At 34.3% G+C, this 18,727-nt stretch overlaps 1 long non-coding RNA gene across 2 annotated transcripts in view; it reads left to right on the top strand.

Moving 5' to 3' along the window:
- The window catches only part of LOC117919642, a 37,997-nt gene extending 22,707 nt beyond the window's left edge, over positions 1-15,290 (top strand). The window contains exons 2-7 of one of the 2 annotated variants that reach the window (XR_004652111.1): positions 164-3,433; positions 3,615-3,672; positions 4,006-5,548; positions 5,952-7,863; positions 13,321-13,544; positions 15,117-15,290. This is a non-coding gene — a long non-coding RNA (uncharacterized LOC117919642). Of the gene's footprint in view, positions 1-163; positions 5,549-5,951; positions 7,864-13,320; positions 13,545-15,116 lie in introns of both variants that reach the window. The other variant, XR_004652110.1, reaches the window with a different exon arrangement.
- Positions 15,291-18,727: the final 3,437 nt, after the last annotated feature.

Here is an 18,727-nt window from a genome sequence, read left to right as displayed (position 1 = left end):
TTTTTTTTTTTTTGTGCCTATGTTAACAGCATGTCATTATCCCATCATTTTGAGATGTCTGATTTGTGTTTTGGTTTTTATTTGTAGCTTCTACATGCTTTAACAATTTCTCTAAATAAGAGGAATCATAGTATGCTGAGTTGGTAAATTTATGTTTATGCAGGTTAGCTAGATGAGTTCCAATATAAGTGCAAAGTAGCAGCAATGATGTTGATAGAGTGGAGATATGACAACGTTTAAGGAAATAACATATGCTGCATGACAGCTATTTTATCAACTTAAAAAGCTTGGGTCATAGGATGGGGGGAGTTGATCATACTTAGAGACAGAAACTAAAAGAAACCATAAATAATACAAAGAACAGAAGTTTAAGAGTGAATGTGATGATTTGAACATAATCTTATTGAAGAGGATCGGCTGAATGAACAATCAGAATTTGAATACTAGGGGTTGTAAGAATTCTTTAATAATTAATTATATGCTCTTGGGAGTTTGAAAATCTTTATAAGGATGCTTTGATAATTATATTAAACAAATTTTCAAGACAAGAAAAGATGCTGAGGTTGGTATGCTTTTTCCTTTTGTTTTCATTTTCAAATGAATGAAGATGTGTTGTTTCCATATAAAAAATACAGCTTTTTGCAAAATGCATCAAACAAAAGTATAATAAATGGTTATCGCACCCCCCATCTGTGAAAAACATTCCATTTTTTGTTTCCCGTGCTTTACTTCTTATTAGTTTGTGTATAGGTTTCATGATTTTGGATTCATTGTGGGTTTTGGATTTGTAATTCATATAACATGAATTGATTTTTCTTTTTATGTGTGGTATATTTGAAAGATGTATGATTTTTGAAATGTATATCAAGTATTGATTTGTGCAGTTTGTTTGATTATTTATATTGACTATTATGATCATTTCTTAGGATTGTAGTTCAATCGGTCACAACAATGCCATTGCAAGGTAGAAGTTGCGGATTCAAGCTTTGTCAACCCCAACTTCAATGATTTGAGAGTTTTCCACTTTTCAAATTCTGACTTATGCATTACTTACTTTTACTGTTTCACATAAATTTGCAACAAAAGTTTTTTTAAATTGATTTTTAGCTGAATGTGTATGTATTGTTTGTTGTATTATGGTATCACATGTTATATTTTGTATCATTTATATACTCAGAATCATAAAATACACTATAGCTAAAATACAGATTATAAAAGGATTGCCATAAAAAAATGTATCCATAGTTTGCATATTTGTTTGTTTGAGTGAGCTTTGGTTTGTTTGACCACAAAACTTATGTTAGTTATTGGTGTTTTAGGTCAATTTCCAACTTTAGCTTGGTCTCTTACTCTTTAAGGAGTAAAAAAGGCGTCCAAGGTTCCTGTTGGGACTTCCTTAATGTGAACCATACTCTTCAATGGATATTCAAATTGGCTAACAAAAGAAGAGGGAAAAAAAAATGAAAGCACGAGGGTAGGGATAAAGTATTTACATTTATGTAAGTGGTGTGCAACAGATTTTTAGGGCTTTGGAGTCGGGTCTATGACATAATAATACAGGATTTTGGACAAAACTCGTTATTTTAATTGTCTTGTTGACAATTTATTTTCAGGAACCTGATACGTGATTAGCCGAATTTATTTTCTTTGACATTTCCTTATAACTCTCATTTAGAGCAATATATGACAGGTATTATTTTGTATTTAGCCTTGGTTGTTTGTTAACTGTTTTATCTAATTTTTGAAATTTCAACTCTGATATCTCTAGGGTAAATTTTTTGATTTGTCCCCTAATGATGTTTCTCGGCACATTGTTGTACTGTGTCATTTGTCTTTCCCTGGATAAGGCATGTCTTCCAACATTTTCCTTCTATTTGGATGTTGTTGAAATATACTAATAATGTTAATTGTTCATTTCATTTTGGTTTGTTTTTCAATGTAGAATTTGCCTTGAAATGGGTATGCCTTTGGAAGAATGTTTTTCTCATACACATTTTATCATTATATGCAATATTCGGTTTGTGATTTAATTTTTAGAAGTTTGTTCATATGACCAAGTTATATTCCTTGGGAGAATGGAGTTCGCTCTCCATGGAACTTTCATAATGTAGCCATTACGACTCATCTTGTATGAAATCAAATTCTTGCTCTTCTAGGTGAGCACGTTCAATTTCCTTCTATGCTCTTTACTTTCTTTCATTTTTTTAGGTTGTTTTCTAACTATATCAATTTAAAATATCAAGATAATTCTGTTTGCATTTATTTTTCAATATATTTTATTAACTAATAACTATAAATTTATGCTATGCAAATATCGTGAAGTCAATAATGTTACTAAGGGAACTGTTCTTATTGGTTGATTTGTTTCTCTCGTATATTTTTGAATTGTTTTTTCGAAGGATACAATGGAGCTGGTAAAAGCACAACAATCTCCATGTTGTTACAATAATTACTTGTGTTTTTGAAGCACTTTAATCATAAGGTATCATTTAAGAGGCCATATGAGTCTATTTGAATAAAAATTTTAAAATATTTATTAGAATAACAAAAATTTTAAATGTGTCATATTTCAATAAATATTTTTTTTAAATTGCTATACTTTCCCAAAATGACAAGTACACCATCGGAAACCATCCGGGCTCCGTTTGGGAGTTGGGATGCTTAGGAGATGTGGGCCCAGATTTTGCTGAAATTCTCAGGCCCAAGGCGGAGTTTAGAAAGAGGGTACCTTGCATGGAGCCTTTAGCCATCGCGTACCGTGTTACGCTAGCTCTCTGCGCATGGATCTGCTGGTGCATTTCGCGTCGGTTCTCGTCGTTACAGTACGTGTGGGCTCCCAGCGCACAGTACGCGTCGTCTCTCCGTGTACAGTACGTGTCGGCTCTCCGCGTACAATACGTGTCGGCTCTCCGCGTTTAGTACGCGTATGAAAATTCCGGAGCCTATAAAATCCTGGTAGAGGGGCTGAGATATTGAAGCAAAGGATATTGATCTGGAAGATGAAGGCGGTGGGTTTTTAGGTTAGTTTTATATGGTGATCGATGATATGATTTTTAGGGTTTTTTTTTTCAGCATTCTATATGAACATGGGAGGTTTCGTGGGTTTTGTAAGACGATTGGATATGATATCAGATGATCGATGAGGGTCTTATAAGAGGATGGAATGATTTCTCATAGGATTCTTGTCAGGGTTTTTCGGGGCAGGATCTATTCGGTTCAGGTTTCTTCCCCTTACGAATCGTTCTTGTTATTGATTACTGATCAGAATGGATGTTTACTTCCTTTCCCCTTCTTCACGAACCATTCTTTTTATTGATTGATTACTTTCAGATTAGACTTTAAAAGGGGATACAATCTTTGGGAGTAGATCTTTCGAAGTTTTGACGGAAAGGGTGACCATCTGGTAGATGATTTGAAAGATTCATTGAGATTGGTATTATAATTTAAGACGTGGAACGAATCACTCTTCCTTTATTCTAAAATATCTATGATTTCCAGGTTGATATGAGAAATTCTTAATTTCTGATAGATCGGAATAAGTCCTTTTGGGTAAGTAATTTGGCTTAATAATTTTAATTTAACTAACTGTATACGGCGAATGGCTGTAATTCCAGGGGAGAGGAAGGAAGAACAAAAGATTTAATCTTATTTGCTATACCGTGGCATGTTGAGGTAATAATGACATTAACTTGGGATTTGTACTTTTATACATACGCGTGTAGGAAGTCATGCTTTGAAGTTGGTGATAGATTATAACACTTGGTGGGTTGGAATATGATGCAACTGAAATGAGCTTTTATGGGTGGATTGGATTAATAGCTTTGAATAAGCATTGTTGCCTTGATTGGCAGCAATCTGATTACATTTCAATTGATAGTAATGAATGTCCCTGGTTTTGTCAGTAATTTGTTAAAAAATTTGGGACATAGTTGTATATTTTTAGCCTCTGAATCTGTTGGTGTTTTGTCTAAAAAGGTTAATGTGCGAGTACATTGTTACTTGTAGGCTTTGCACATTTAACAAACGTTTTGGGAACTCAACATACTGATGGCATGCTGCTATGTTGGACGGTAAAGTATGACCTACTGTATGGAAGGTGTTGGATTTCTTTTGAGGAATCTCCTAAATCCTTGGTTCCTCTTTAGTTATAGCTCTGGGATATCAGTTGTTCCTATATACAGGCTGATGGATTTTAAGTTTGTATGCTTTGAAATTCAATCTGAATGTTTTTTATCTACTTCAATATTCTGTGACACTGCATCATAGAATTAATGTTGGGTATGTTTGGGGGTGTAAGGTGGGTTTTGTTTCCTCTCTTGGTTTCCTTTCGATGTTTCTTCCTTGTTCTGCAAGTTTTTGAGGTAAAATTTTGGTGATTTGGTTTTTGTATATTCTCAAGTTCTATGTGAGATATATTTTCTATGGTAGTGGATTTGTCCCACCTGTATGAGACTATGGCCTTGATAAGCTTTTGAATAGAGAGTGTTGTTGTAGGAATATGGGAAGACAAATTTGACTTGATTTTAGGTCCTGCTACGCAATGCACTGTAGAAATACACTTAATAATGGGAAGAGAGAGGCTCATTGTTTTTGCATTTTTGAAATGCACAGATGGTGGGATGAGGGGGTTTTAACCATGTCTGTGTTTGTATTTTGCTACAACAAGATTGTGTTTTGAGTTTATTCCTTGAACATGCGAGTCATCCACGGTTCAGGTTCCTTATCTGGAATTTGTACTGTTATCAATCAGATAAACAGAATGATATTGACATGACATGGATTTTTTGAAGTTACATAAAGGGCTGTTTTTTTCTTGAGTGATTTCTAGGTTTGATTTGTATGTCAGCATTTTTCTGCTCTTTTCAATGCATGTGGTATGCATGACTTGGTGGGCACCCGGCAAGAAAATTGTTTTCTAATGATAATTGTGGTTTCTATGGGAAATAGGTATGATAGTTAGCTTGAGTTATCCAGGTTGACAATGAAGATAAGTTCATTTCTTTCATTTATTTTTCATTAATCAAAGTTGGCTGCTCCCTCTTTTTTTTCTTTGGTTGCCTATTTTTTAGCAGCATGCCATCTTTCCATCCTTTTAAGATATTTGATTTGTGGTTTGGTTTTTATTTGTAGCATCTATACTTTTACAGTTTCTTTAAATAAGATGAATCATGGGATGGTTGGTAATTTATGTGTGTGCAGGTTAGCTAAGAGATGTCCCAATTTTTGTGCCGAATAGCATCTATGATGTTGATAGAGTGGAGCTACTTCAATGATGAAGTAATGTATGTTGCATGGCAGCTATTTTACCAACTTAAAAGCTTGGGTCATAGGATGGGGGAGATCACATTCATTCTTAAACTTTTATATTATTTATGGTTTCTTTTATTTTCTATTTCTAAGTATGGGTTTAGAAACTGATCTTTTGGATTTCTTCCAATTTGTTTTTTGGCAATGTACTCATCTCCATCAATGTTGGGTTAACCAGGTGTTATAAGTATGCATTGACGATCATATCCAAGTATCATCTTGTTTTTCACAACTGGAGGAAGTAAGTGATGTTGTTAACTGGAAGAGGTTTCCTTTATTGTATATACAAAATGCAATAAATAAAAATACTGTGGAATGGGTATCGTGGGTTTATCTCTCAATCTTGCTCATATTTGGAAAACAAGGGTGTCATTTTCCATCTTCATATGTGCTTTGTGTGCTTGTCTTTTGCATTAATAATTTCACCTTTATAGTTGACGACTTTCTATGAAATATTTGTTTTAGTAGATTTTCATCTATGGCAACCTAAGGGTCCTCTAATGAGAATTACCATTTGTTGTGGATATTTGTTTTATTTTACTTCCTTTTATGAGTTTAGCACTTGACAAGCCAATTGTTTGCCACCCAACTCCAGAGAGTTCCATTTTGCCCTTTTTTTATTTTCTCTTTATTTCGATGTGTAGGTAGAATGGTTGGATGATTTGAACAATATCTTAATGATGAGGATCAGCTGATTGAACAATCAGAGTTTGAATACGAGGGGTTGTAAGAATGCTTTATGATTATATGCCTTTGAGAGTTTTGAAATCTTTATAAGAATGCTTTGATAATTATATTAAACAAATTTGCAGTTATTCTTCAGGACAAGAGAAGAAGTAGAGGTTGATACACTTCTGCTTTTGTTTTCATTTTCAGATGAATGAAGAAAATGTGTGTTTTGCACTTATTGGGCTTTTATCTTATATTTCTTTTTTTTCTTTTTTCATATGCAATTATTGGCTTTTATCTTATACTTTATATAGGGCATGGCCTCATCTTTGAAAAATGTTCCATTTTGTATTTCCCTTGCTTTAAATATGATTTTCAAAATGTATGTAAGTACTAATTTGTGCAGTTTGTTTGATTATTTATATTGACCATTGTGACCTGTCCTTGGGATTGTAGTTCAATTGGTGACAACAATGCTATTGCAAGGCGGAAGTTGCGGGTTCGAGCCCCGTCAATCCCAACTAATCCAATGATTTGAGAGTTTTCCCCTTTTGAAATTCTGTCTTGTTTGTCTTACTTTTACTCTTTCGCAACTAATTCTATCTTACTTTCACATAAATTTGCTCAATTCATTCTTATCTTGTGAGGGCAATGTGTTTCTGTTAACAAAATTTTATTTCAATGCTGAATGTGTATGTGTGTATGTGTGTATGTTTTGTTTGTTGTATTGTGGTGTGACATGTCATATTGTGTATCATAAAATATACTATAGCCAAAATACAGATTATAATAGGATTTCCATTAAAATATATCCATGATCCTACTAGGATTTCCTTTTATGTAAACTTCAAATTGGCTAACAAAAGGAGGGTAAGTCATGTGCAAGAGGATTGTTTGGGCTTTGTAGTGGGGGAATTATTTTGATTGTTTCCTTGACAATTTGTTTTCAGGAGCCTGATTCATAGAGTTGAACATGTTCTTTTTGAATGATATTTCTATATATGCATCAAATGGTTTTTGCCTCTAGCCGAATTTATTTTCTTTAAGGATTTTTGACATCCTTCTTAGATTTCTAGTCTCCAGATGATGTTTCTTGAATGGAGAGAATCTTGCATGGAGCCTCTGGTCATCGATGCATCGTCTACATTAAACGTTGGCTCTTTGAGCATGGAACCCGTCTTCTCTGTGGGTGCATTTCACATCGGTTCTCGTTGTTACAGTATGTGTCTGATCTCTGTGTACAGTATTGGACGTGTACAATACATGTCGTCTCTGTGCGTAAAGTACATGTTGTCTCTGTGCATATAGTACAAGTCAATGTTCGTACACACGTATGAAAATTCCGGTGCCTATCCAGATAGAGGTTTTATTTATTTATTTATTTATTTTCCAGCATTTGGTATGAATATGGGAGGATTCATGGATAAGACGATGGAAAGATTTCTTAAAGGATTTTTGTTAGGATTTTTCGGGGCAGGATCAATTCAAGACCGTACCTGCAAGAGAGTGATGATTTACTAAAATGACTCAATTGAGGGGATGATTTATAAGATTCACGGAGATCGATGAGGAGGATGAGTTTTGGGTTTCACAGTGATAGGTGAGGTGTATGATTTATGGATTTCATGGAGTGACCTTTTGATGGTCGAATTTTTAAAGCTCGTGGTTTCAGGTTTCTTTCCCCTTACGAATCATTCTTTTTATTGATTATATGAACTCGTCAGCTTGGATTTTTACTCTTTTTCGCCTTCAACACGAACCGTTCTTTGTATTGATTGATTACTTTCAGATTGGACTTCAACAGGGGATATGATCTTTTGGAGTGGAACATTTGAAATTTTGATGGAAAGGGTGTGGCAACCATCTGGTCGATGATTTGAAAGATTGGTATTAAAATTTCACAGTAGAATCAATCATTCTTTTATTCTAAAATATCTACGATTTCCAGGTTGATATGTGGAATTCTCAATTTCTGATCGATCGGTATCAGTCCTTTTGGTTTAATATTTTGGATTATAATTTTAATTTAATCATCCGTGTACCGGGGGAATGCCTGTAATTCCGGGGGAGGGGGGGGGGGGGGGGGGGAAGAACAAAAGATTTAATCTTATTTGCTATACTGTAGCATTTTGAGGGAATAATGACATTAACTTGGGATTTGTACTTTATTATTATTATTATGTCATATAAATGTGTTTAAGAAGTTATGCTTTGAAGTTGGTTATAGATTATATAACTCTTGGTGGCCAGGAATTTGATGCCTGCTGATATAAACTTTTGTGGGTAGATTAGAATAGCTTGTTGCCTTGATTGGCAGCAATCTGATTACATTTCATTTGAACTCTTTGTTAGTGATGAATGTCTCTGGATTGTAATTTGTTAAAAAATTTAGGACATAGTTGTATATTTTTAGTCTCTGAATCTGTTGGTGTTTTGTCTAAATAATCCTAGTGCAAGTACATTGTTACTTTCAGGCTTGATTGTAAGGCGTCTGGATGACCTATTCTTTATCTGGGTCTCCCCTTGGGCGGGAACCCTAAGGCGCGTGGCTTTTGGGATCCAGTGATTGAGAGAATCTCAAGTAGATTAGATGGGTGGCAAAAGGCCTACTTATCCTTCGGGGGGAGGATAACTCTTATCCAATCTTGTCTTACCCATTTGCCAAGTTACTTCCTTTCCTTATTCAAAATTCTCGCTTCAGTGGCTGCAAAAATCGAGAGGTTGCAAAGGGATTTTTTATGGTCAGGGGTTGGGGAAGGCAAAAGGGATCATTTAGTGAGGTGGGATGTGGTGTGCAAACCGAAGACAATAGGGGGTTTGGGTTTGGGGAATATTTCTTGGAGGAATCTCGCTCTTCTAGGGAAATGGTTATGGAGGTACCCTAGAGAGGGTTCAGCTCTTTGGCATCAGGTCATTTTAAGCATTTATGGTGCACACTCTAATGGTTGGGATGCTAACACTCTAGTCAGATGGTCACACCGCTGTCCTTGGAAGGCTATTGCTCAAGTCTTTCAGGGGTTTTCTTTGATTACTCGGTTTGTGGTAGGAAACGGGGAAAGAATTCGGTTCTGGGAAGATTTGTGGCGGGGGGACCAACCTTTGGGAACCCAATATCCAAGACTATTTAAAGTAGTTGTGGATAAAAACATTTCTATTTCTTCAGTTCTCGGTCCATCTCGGCCTTTCTTGTGGAATTTGAATTTCTGCCGTAACCTGTCAGATTCTGAGATTGAGGACTTAGAAGGCCTCATGCGCTCTCTTGATGATTTGTATCTCTCTCCTTCGGTCCCAGATGCTAGATTATGGCCATTATCCTCTTCAGGGCTTTTTTCAGTCAAATCCTTTTTTTCTAGCATTATCTCAATCTTCTGGATCTCCTCAGAACTTTCCTTCAAAGTTCGTGTGGAAGTCTCAAGTTCCTTTCAAAGTGAAGTCCTTTGTCTAGTTAGTGGCACACAAGAAGATGAATACTAATGACATGTTGCAAGTGAGAAGACCCTACAAAGCCCTTAGTCCTGATATTTGTATCCTGTGCATGAAGCATGGGGAATCAGCAGATCACCTTTTTCTTCATTGTTCCTTGACGATTGGGTTGTGGCACAGGTTATTTCAGTTAGCTAAGATGGATTGGGTTTCCCCAAGGAGCATATATGACATGATGTCCATCAAATTTCAAGGCTTCGGTAATTCTAAGAGAGGGGTAGTTTTGTGGCAAGCTGCGAGCATAGCTCTAATTCGGGTTGTGTGGTGGGAAAGAAACGCAAGGATTTTCGAGGATAAAGCAAGGAATTCAGAGTCCCTTTGGGACTCTATTGTTTTCCTTGCTTCCCTTTGGGCTTTCTGTTCCAAGGCATTTAAGGGGACTCCCCTTAATGTGATTCAGTTGGATTGGATAGCGGTGTGTTCTCCATAGGGATTGGTCCTTAGTGGGAGTTCGTTTGTTTTTGTGTATTTTCCTGTATTTTAGTTGTCTTTGGTGGGAGGATTTCTCATCCTTCTTCTTGTACTTCTTTTTATATTAATATATCTTTGTGGCGTTTCCAATAAAAAAATAATAATAGGCAACTCAACATACTGATGGCATGCTGGTATGGATAAGAACTAGAAAACAAGAAGTAAATTGAAACCACATTGTGGAGTACATGACAAAATGAGGGAGAAATTTTAGGTACCTACTGAACCCACATGACAAAATAGACGATAGTAATTCTTAGAGAGAGCTATGTTTGTGGAAGGAACAAAAAAATTAACTGTAAAACTTTAATATATATTATTTTAACATGTGTTAAATAATTTGAAAATATATAAGTTTCTCACTAATTTTAATTATATTCAATTTTATTTAGTATCTTTCATAGTAGCTCAAATATGAGAAAATCATGATTTTTTTTTTAAGTACTTTTTCAAACTCATTTTTCTGTTATTATACTAGTTTCTGTTTCTTATTTCTTTTGATGTATCTCTTAATCCTTGGTTCCCCTTTAGCTATAGCTCTGGGATATTAGTTGTTCTGATAGCAGGCTGATGGATTTTAAGTTCGTATGGTTTGAAATTCATGTTTTTTTTCTACTTCAATAATCTATGACACTGCATCATGAATTAATGTTGGGTAAGTTTGGGGGTGTAAGGTGGGTTCTGTTTGATTTTTGTACATTCTCAAGTTGTATGTGAGATATATTTTTTATGGTATTGGATTTGTCTCACCTTTAACCATCTATCAGTCTTAGGCAAATTGGAAGGAAAATGTTGTGTTTTTATTTTGTTATGGTCTCTACTTGTTATGGTGTCTACTAATGTTGTTCATGTTGTAGTAAATGGGATTGCATCTTTATTTAGATTTCAGCTATATCTGCTGGGTTGGGCTGAAACCCAACTCAGCATCAGTGATTTAGGTACTGACATTTGTAGCTTATCCTCCTAATATACTCTAATGATCTGAGTTTAGATAAGCATGATGGGACAAGATCATTTGGAGTGCTAAAAGAAGGTGTTCGGCTATTGATTGTTGTTGTTATTTGGAGTGCCTACCGTGTTTGGCTGCTCTTCAATTTGTTTTTGCAGGAAGAAATATGACGTGTTGTGGAATTTGAAGAGGGAACCCTACATAGAATTATGATTTATCTTCTTCTTCTTCTTCGTCTGCCTCAATATGGGACATTTTTTTCTTGTCCTACATAGAATTACGGTTTATCTTCGTCTTCTTCTGCCTCAATATGGGACATTTTTCTTGTTGGCAGGAATGCTTTCTCTTGCATATGTCAAGGCCCAATTGAGGAACATTTCATTTTTATAACTATCCATTCCCACCCAATGGATAGCATAGCAAGGCGAGTTGTGAGAAGTAAGAATAGAGGATTTATGTGATAATTACTCAGATTTTCTTTGTTTAGATTTTATAATCCAATTTTAGGAAATGTTAAATAAATCGCAAATAAGTGACACCACTAAGCAGATTAGGATCGGATGTGGAACTAGGACCTTCCAAAGCATCGTAAGCCACTAAACTAAATCTGGATTGGAAGGAACACAACTCATGCTTGCTATTCTCTATCATCCATCACTCAGCTTTTAGGCTTCTTTATCCTTAACTCGATCCAGACCATGGTCCTGATATGCTTTTGAATAGGGCGTGCTGTTGTTTTTAATCGTGTTTGTTGTATTTGAGCTTGTTCCTTGAACAGTGAGTCATCCATGGTTCAGGTTCCTTATCTGAAATTTGTATTACTATCAATTGCATAAATAGAATGATGTTGACATGATATGTGAAAACTTGGCCATGTGTGCTGTCTCTCTAAGCGATTCCATAAACCGAGGATATGAATTGTTTTAATCATATATATTAACCTTCAAGGCACTTGTATTTAGTGTACATATTGAAAAAAGAGAATATGTAGAAGTATTAAGAATATCATATTTAATCGTCAATGGATTTAGGTAAGCCACTGCACCAATTCTTGTTTATTATTATTTTTTTTGAAAAAAAAATGTGAAAAGAAATGTTATTTTAATGGAAAAAGTATTTGAAAAATTTTAGAAATCTTTTTATCCCTGGATATGTGGATAATGATTTAGCTTTATGTAACTTTATTGAAAAATAAGAAAATTGTTTCAGTGTCCCAAATAGAAAATGTTTTGAAAAAAATATAGTGATTTAAAAAAATATTAATTAGAATATATATATATGTATATTATAATTAAAGTAATGAATGTCATCACATTATTAAGTATAATAAATATTAATTTAATATAATAAAAATCATAAATAATTGAAATAACTTATAAATAAGTTTCCCATATCGTAATCCTTTTTTTTTTGTCATTCTCTCAATCTTTAATTCTTTTAACTTTCTTTTCAAATTCATTTTCACATTATATATATTATTAAAATAATATATATTTTATATCTATTTTGATTTACGCCAACCACTTCGCAGTTGCGGGCCAAATTGGGCTGAAATTAAGGCCCAGGGTGGAGTTTAGAAAGATGGTATCTTGCATGGAGCCTTTAGTCATCGTTACCGTGTACGTTAAACTTTAGCTCTCTGCGCATGGAACCCATAGGCTCTGCGGGTGCATTTGGCGTCGGTTCTCATCGTTACAGTACGTGTCGGCTGTCGGCGCACAGTACGCGTCTTCTCTCCGCGTACAGTACGTGTCTTCTCTCTGCGTTCAGCGTCGGCTCTCCGCCTTTTTAGTACACGTATGAAAATTCCGGTACCTATAAAATCCAGGTAGAGGGGTTGAGATGTTGATGCAAAGGATATTGATTTGGACGATGAAGGCGGTGGGTTTTTAGGCTAGGGTTTTATATGATGATAGGTTTTAGGGTTTTTTTTGCAGCATTCTGTATGAATATGGTAGGATTCGTGGCTTTTGTAAGACGATTGGATATGATATAAGATGATCGATAAGGGTTTTATAAGACGATGGAAAGATTTCTCATAGGATTTTTTGTCAGGATTTTCCGGGGCAGGATTATTTCAAGACCTTACCATCAAGAGAGGGATGATTTACTGAATTGACTCAATTGAGGGGATGATATATGGGATTCACGGAGATCGGTGAGGAGGATGAGTTAAGGGTTTCACGGTGATAGGTGATTTCACGGTGATAGGTGAGGTGGATGATTTGTAGATTTCATGGAGATGGGTGAACGTGACTTTAGATGGTCGAATTTTTTTAATAGTTAGAAGGACAAGCTTGTGGTTTCAGGTTTCTTTCCCTTCAGATACGAAACCTTTTTTTTTATTATTATTGATTATATGAACTTGTCAGATTGGATGTTTACTCTTTTTCCCTTTCAACAAGAACCATTCTTTTTATTGATTGATTGAATGCTTTCAGATTGGACTTTAAAAGAGGATACAATCTTTCGGAGTGGATCATTTGAAGTCTTGACCGAAAACGGTGTGGCACCATCTGATGGATGATTTGAAATATTCATTGAGATTGGTGTTATAATTTCATACGTGGAACAAATCATTCCTCTTTTATTCTAAAATATCCATGATTTCAAGGTTGATATGTGGAATTCTCAATTTCTGATAGATTGGCATAAGCCCGTTTGGGTAAGTAATTTGGCTTTATAATTTTAATTTAATTAACTGTATACACCGTATGCCTGTAATTCCAAAGGAGAAGAAGGACGAACAAAGATTTAATCTTATTTGCTATATTGTGGCATGTTGGGGGAATAATGGCATTAACTCTACTTTATTGTTATTATTATGTTATATATGTGTGTGTGAGAGAAGATCTACTTTGAAGTTGGTATTTGATGGCTAGGAATTTGATGCAACTAATATAAACTTTTATGGGTGGATTGGAATAGCTTTGAATAAGCATAGTTGTATTTTTTTAGCCTCTGAATCTGTTGGTGTTTTGTCTAAATTGGTTAACATTGTAGTGCAAGTACGTTGTTACTTCCAAGCTTTGCACATTTAACAAATGTTATAGTAGGCCACTCAACATAGTGATGGCATGCTTCTATGTTGGACGGTAAAGTATGACCTACTGCATGGAAGGTATTGGGAGCTTGAAAGGCTTGGGTTAAAGAATGTTTGATTTATTGAAGAATTTGAGGGAAAATAGGAGGGAACAGAGAACTGGGACACATAGAAATATAGTATATGCTACCAGTATGGATAAGGACTAGAAAACACAAAGTAAATTGAAACCACATTGTGGGCTACATAACAAATTGAGGGACATGTTGTAGGTACCAACGGAAATTTAAACTTACATGACAAAATCAATGAAAGTGATTCTTTGAGAGAGCTATGTTTGTAGAAGGAAAGAAAAAATTATAGAAAATGAAAAATAGTTTTAAAGTTGATATATATCATTTTAACATGTGTTGAGGAATTTACAAATGCATAAATTTCTCACTAATTTTAATTATATTTAATTTTATTTAGTATCTTTCATAGTTGACTCAAATATGAGAAAATCATGTTCTTCAATATGTAATTTTCTCCATCTTTTGAATACTTTTTGGGAACCAAGCATATCCTAGAGGAACTCATTGTTCTGTTATTATACTAGTTCCTGTTTCTTATTTCTTTTGAGGAATCTCTTTAATCCTTGGTTCTCCTCTAGGAATAGCTCTGAGATATCAGTTGTTCATATATGCATGCTGATGGATATTAAGTTTGTATGCTTTGGAATTCAACCTTATGGTAAAATTTCAGTGATTTTATTTTTGTATATTCTTAAGTTCTATGTGAGATATATTTTCCATGGTAGCAGATTTGTCTCACCTTTAACGATCTATCAGCCTTGGGCAGAGGTGGTTGTAATACTGGAAGGAAAATGATGTGTTTGTATTTTGTTATGGTCTCTACTAGAGTTGGTTATATTGTGAGGCATGGTTCAGTAAGGTTGTTGATAGCCATAAATGGAACTGCATCTTTATTTAGATTTCAGCTATATCTGTTTGATTGGGCTGAAACCCATATCTCAGTATCAGTGATTTAGATATTGACATCTGTAGCTCAGCCTATTAGTATACTCAATGATCTGAGTTTAGATAAGCATGATGGGACAAGATTATTTGGTGTGCTAACTGGTGTTTGGCTGCTAGTTGTTGTTGTCATTTTGAGTGCTAACATGTTTGGCTGTTATTGTTGTTGTTTTTGCAGGAAGTAATATGATATGTTGTGGCATTTGAAGATTAGGAGCTACATAGAATTTTGGCTGTTATTGTTGTTGTTTGCAGGAAGTGATATGATATGTTGTGGCATTTGAAGTAATATGAATGCTCGTCTTCTTCTTCTTATGCCTCAATATGAGACATTTGCTCTTCTTGGTATGAATCTTGGACATCTCAAAGCCAAATCTAGGAACATTTGATTTTTAGAACTATCCATTCCATCAAAAAAGGCATTAAGTTTTTGTTATTTCAAAGATCTTATGTGATAATTACTAACATATAGGGTCTCTCATTGAAGAACTTTTTAGGAAATGTTAAATAAATCGCAAATAAGTGATGCCACTGAGCAGATTGTGATCAGATGTGGGACCGGGACTTTCCCAAGCATAAGCCACTAAACAAAATCTGGATTGGAAGGAACACAACTGCGCTTGCTATATTCCATCATCCATCACTCAGCTTGTAGGCTTCTTCATCCTTAACTCGATGGTTGGATGCATAAGAGACCATGGCCCTGATAAGCTTTTGAATATACAGCAACTCTCAGGGCTGCACCCAAAGCAAGATGGTTGGGTTATGTTAACAAGTAACAATTCATCATTCTACGTTGGCATTTGATAAAAAAGCATCTGAGTTTAGCACTTGAACAGAGACTCAAAACCTTGGCTAGTTTTAGGAATATGGGAATACACATATTTGACTAGATTTTAGGTCCTGCTAGCTACTCAATGCACTGTTGAAAGTCACTTAAAAATGAGAAGAGAGGCTCATTGATTTTGCCTTTTAAAGGCGCACATGGTGGAATGAGGGGGTTGTTGTCTATATATATCTTCTGTTACAATAAGATTGCATTTGAGTTTGTTCCTTGAACAGTGCGTCCTTCTTGAGTGGTTTTGAGGTTTTGGTCGTATGTCAGCATTTTTCTGCACTTTTCAATGCTCGTTGTATGCATGACTTGGTGGGCACTCGGCAGGAAAATTGTTTTCTAACATTAATTGTGATTTCTATGGGACATAGGTATGATAGCTTGCTTGAGTTACCTAGGTTGACAACGAGGATGAGTTCTTTTATTTCATGTATTTTTTTTTCACCCTCGATATGAATTATTTTTCTTTCATCAAAGTTGGCATCTCCTTTTTTTGTTTTTGTGCCTATGTTAGCAACATAAATTTTTTCCATCCTTTTGAGATATCTTATTTGTGCTTTTGTTTTTATTTGTAGCATCCACATGCCTTTAACAGTTTCTTTAAATAAGATGAATCATAGTATGCTGAGTTGGTAATTTATGCGTGCGCAGGCACCCATGATGTTGATAGTGTGGAGCTATGACAACGGTGAAGGAAATTAAATATGTTGCATGACTGCTATTTCATCAACTTAAAAGCTTAGGTGATAGGATTGGGGGGTATATCTTATTTAGAGATAGAAAATTAAAGAAACCATAAATAATATAAAGAAGAAAAGTTTAAGAATGAATGTGATATGGGTTTGAAAACCCATTAATGTCATTTTAACTAGGTGTTGTAAGTATGCTTTGATGATCATCTTCAAGAACCTGCATGTTTTCCCACAACTAAAGGAGAAAGTGATGATGTTAACAGGAAAGGTTTTCCCATCATATAACTTTTTCTTTATAAATTTGTTGCCTATACAAAATGCAGTAAACAAAAATACTGTTGGATGGTATCATGGGATTTATCTCACAATCTTGCTCATATTTGGAAAACAAGGGTTTTTGCCACTTCCATATGTGCTATACGTCTTTTGCATTAAAATTTTCACCTTATAGTCCCTCTATATTCTATAGGATATTTGTTTTAGGCAGATTTTCATCCATGGATATCTAAGGGGTCCTTTAATGAGGATTACCCTTTGTTGTGGATATTTGTTTTATTTATTTCTTTTATGAGCACTTGACAAGTCAATTCTTTGTCACCTAACTCCAGATAGTTCCATTTTGCATTTCCTTTATTTTCTCATTATTCTTGTGTGTAGGTAGAATCAGACTTCTTGGTTGGATGATTTGAACATTATCTTGTTGAAGAGGATAAGCTGAATGAATGATCAAAGTCTGAATACTAGGGGTTGTAAGAATGCTTTATAATTATATGGCTTTGAGAATATGAAAATCTTTATAAGAATGCTTTGATAATTATACTAACCAAACTTTCAGGTGAGGTTGGTATGCTTTTGCTTTTGTTTTCATTTTCAAATGAATGAAGATGTGTTGTTTCCATCTAAGAAATATAGCTTTTTGCAAAATGCATCAAACAAAATTATAATAAATGGTCATCATGAGGGGCATGGCCTCATCTTTGAAAAACGTTTCATTTTGTGTTTCCCTTGCTTTATCTTATTATTTTGTGTATACGTTTCTTGATTTTTTATTTATTGTAGGTTTTGAGCTTATAAAACATGAAACATGAATTGATTTTTCTTTTTACTTGCAAGGTATATTTGAAAGATGTATGATTTTTGAAATGTACGTCAAGTATTAATTTGTGCAGTTTATTTGATCATTTATATTGACCATTATGATCTTTCGCTAGGATTGTAGTTCAATTGGTTACAACAATGCTGTTGCAAAGTAGAAGTTGCGGATTCGAGCCTCGTCAATCCCAACTTATCCAATAATTTGATAGTTTTCCTCTTTTAAAATTTGTCTTATCTATTACTTACTTTTACTCTTTCATGTAAATTTGCAACAAAAATTTTTTTAAATTGATTTTTCTTAAAAATTATGAAAATTAGTTGAATGTGTATGCATTGTTTGTTGTATTGTGGTATCGCGTGTCATATTGTGTATTTTATATATATATATATATGTATCATAAAATACACTATGGCTAAAATACAGATAATAATAGGATTTCCATAAAAAAAAATGTGTCCATGGTTTGCATATTTGTTTTGTTTGAGTGAGCTTTGGTTTGTTGCCCCAAAACCTGTCAGTTATTGGTGTTTTAGGTCAATTTGGTCTTTTACTCTTTAAGGAATAAAAAAGGCTATTCAAATTGGCTAACAAAAGAAGGGGAAAAAAAAATGAAGCGTGAGGGTAGGAACAATCTGTCTGCATTTACATAAGTTGTGTGCAAGAGGATTGTTTGGGCTTTGGAGTGGGGTTTATGAGATAATAATTCAAGATTTTGGACAAAACTCATTATATTGATTGTTTTGTTGACAATTTGTTTTCAAGTACTTGATTTTAGATCCAATGGTTTTTGCGCTTTAGCCGAATTTATTTTCTTTAATGACATTTCCTTCAAACTCTTATTTGGAGCAATGCATGGCAGGTATATTTTGTATTTATCTTTAGTTGTTTGTTATATATTTTGTCTAGTTTTTAAATTTTCAACTCTGATATCTCTAGGGCTATGTTTGGTTCCCGGAAAATTTGAGGGAAAATGCGAGGGAAAGAAAATACAAAAGAAAAGTAGAAGGAAAGAAAAGGTGAAGGAAAATAAAAAAATAAATTAAAAGTTAATAAATTATTTTTTTTGTTACTTCAAACTCATTTTATTTATTTTAATTCATCAATATAAAGATTAAATAATTTAAAAATACATAAGTTTTTAATTAGTTTTAATTATATTTGATTTT

Source organism: Vitis riparia, chromosome 8 (assembly GCF_004353265.1).
Source record: "Vitis riparia cultivar Riparia Gloire de Montpellier isolate 1030 chromosome 8, EGFV_Vit.rip_1.0, whole genome shotgun sequence".
In the NCBI taxonomy this organism is placed as follows: domain Eukaryota; kingdom Viridiplantae; phylum Streptophyta; class Magnoliopsida; order Vitales; family Vitaceae; genus Vitis; species Vitis riparia.
This window is presented reverse-complemented; position numbering and strand designations above follow the sequence as displayed.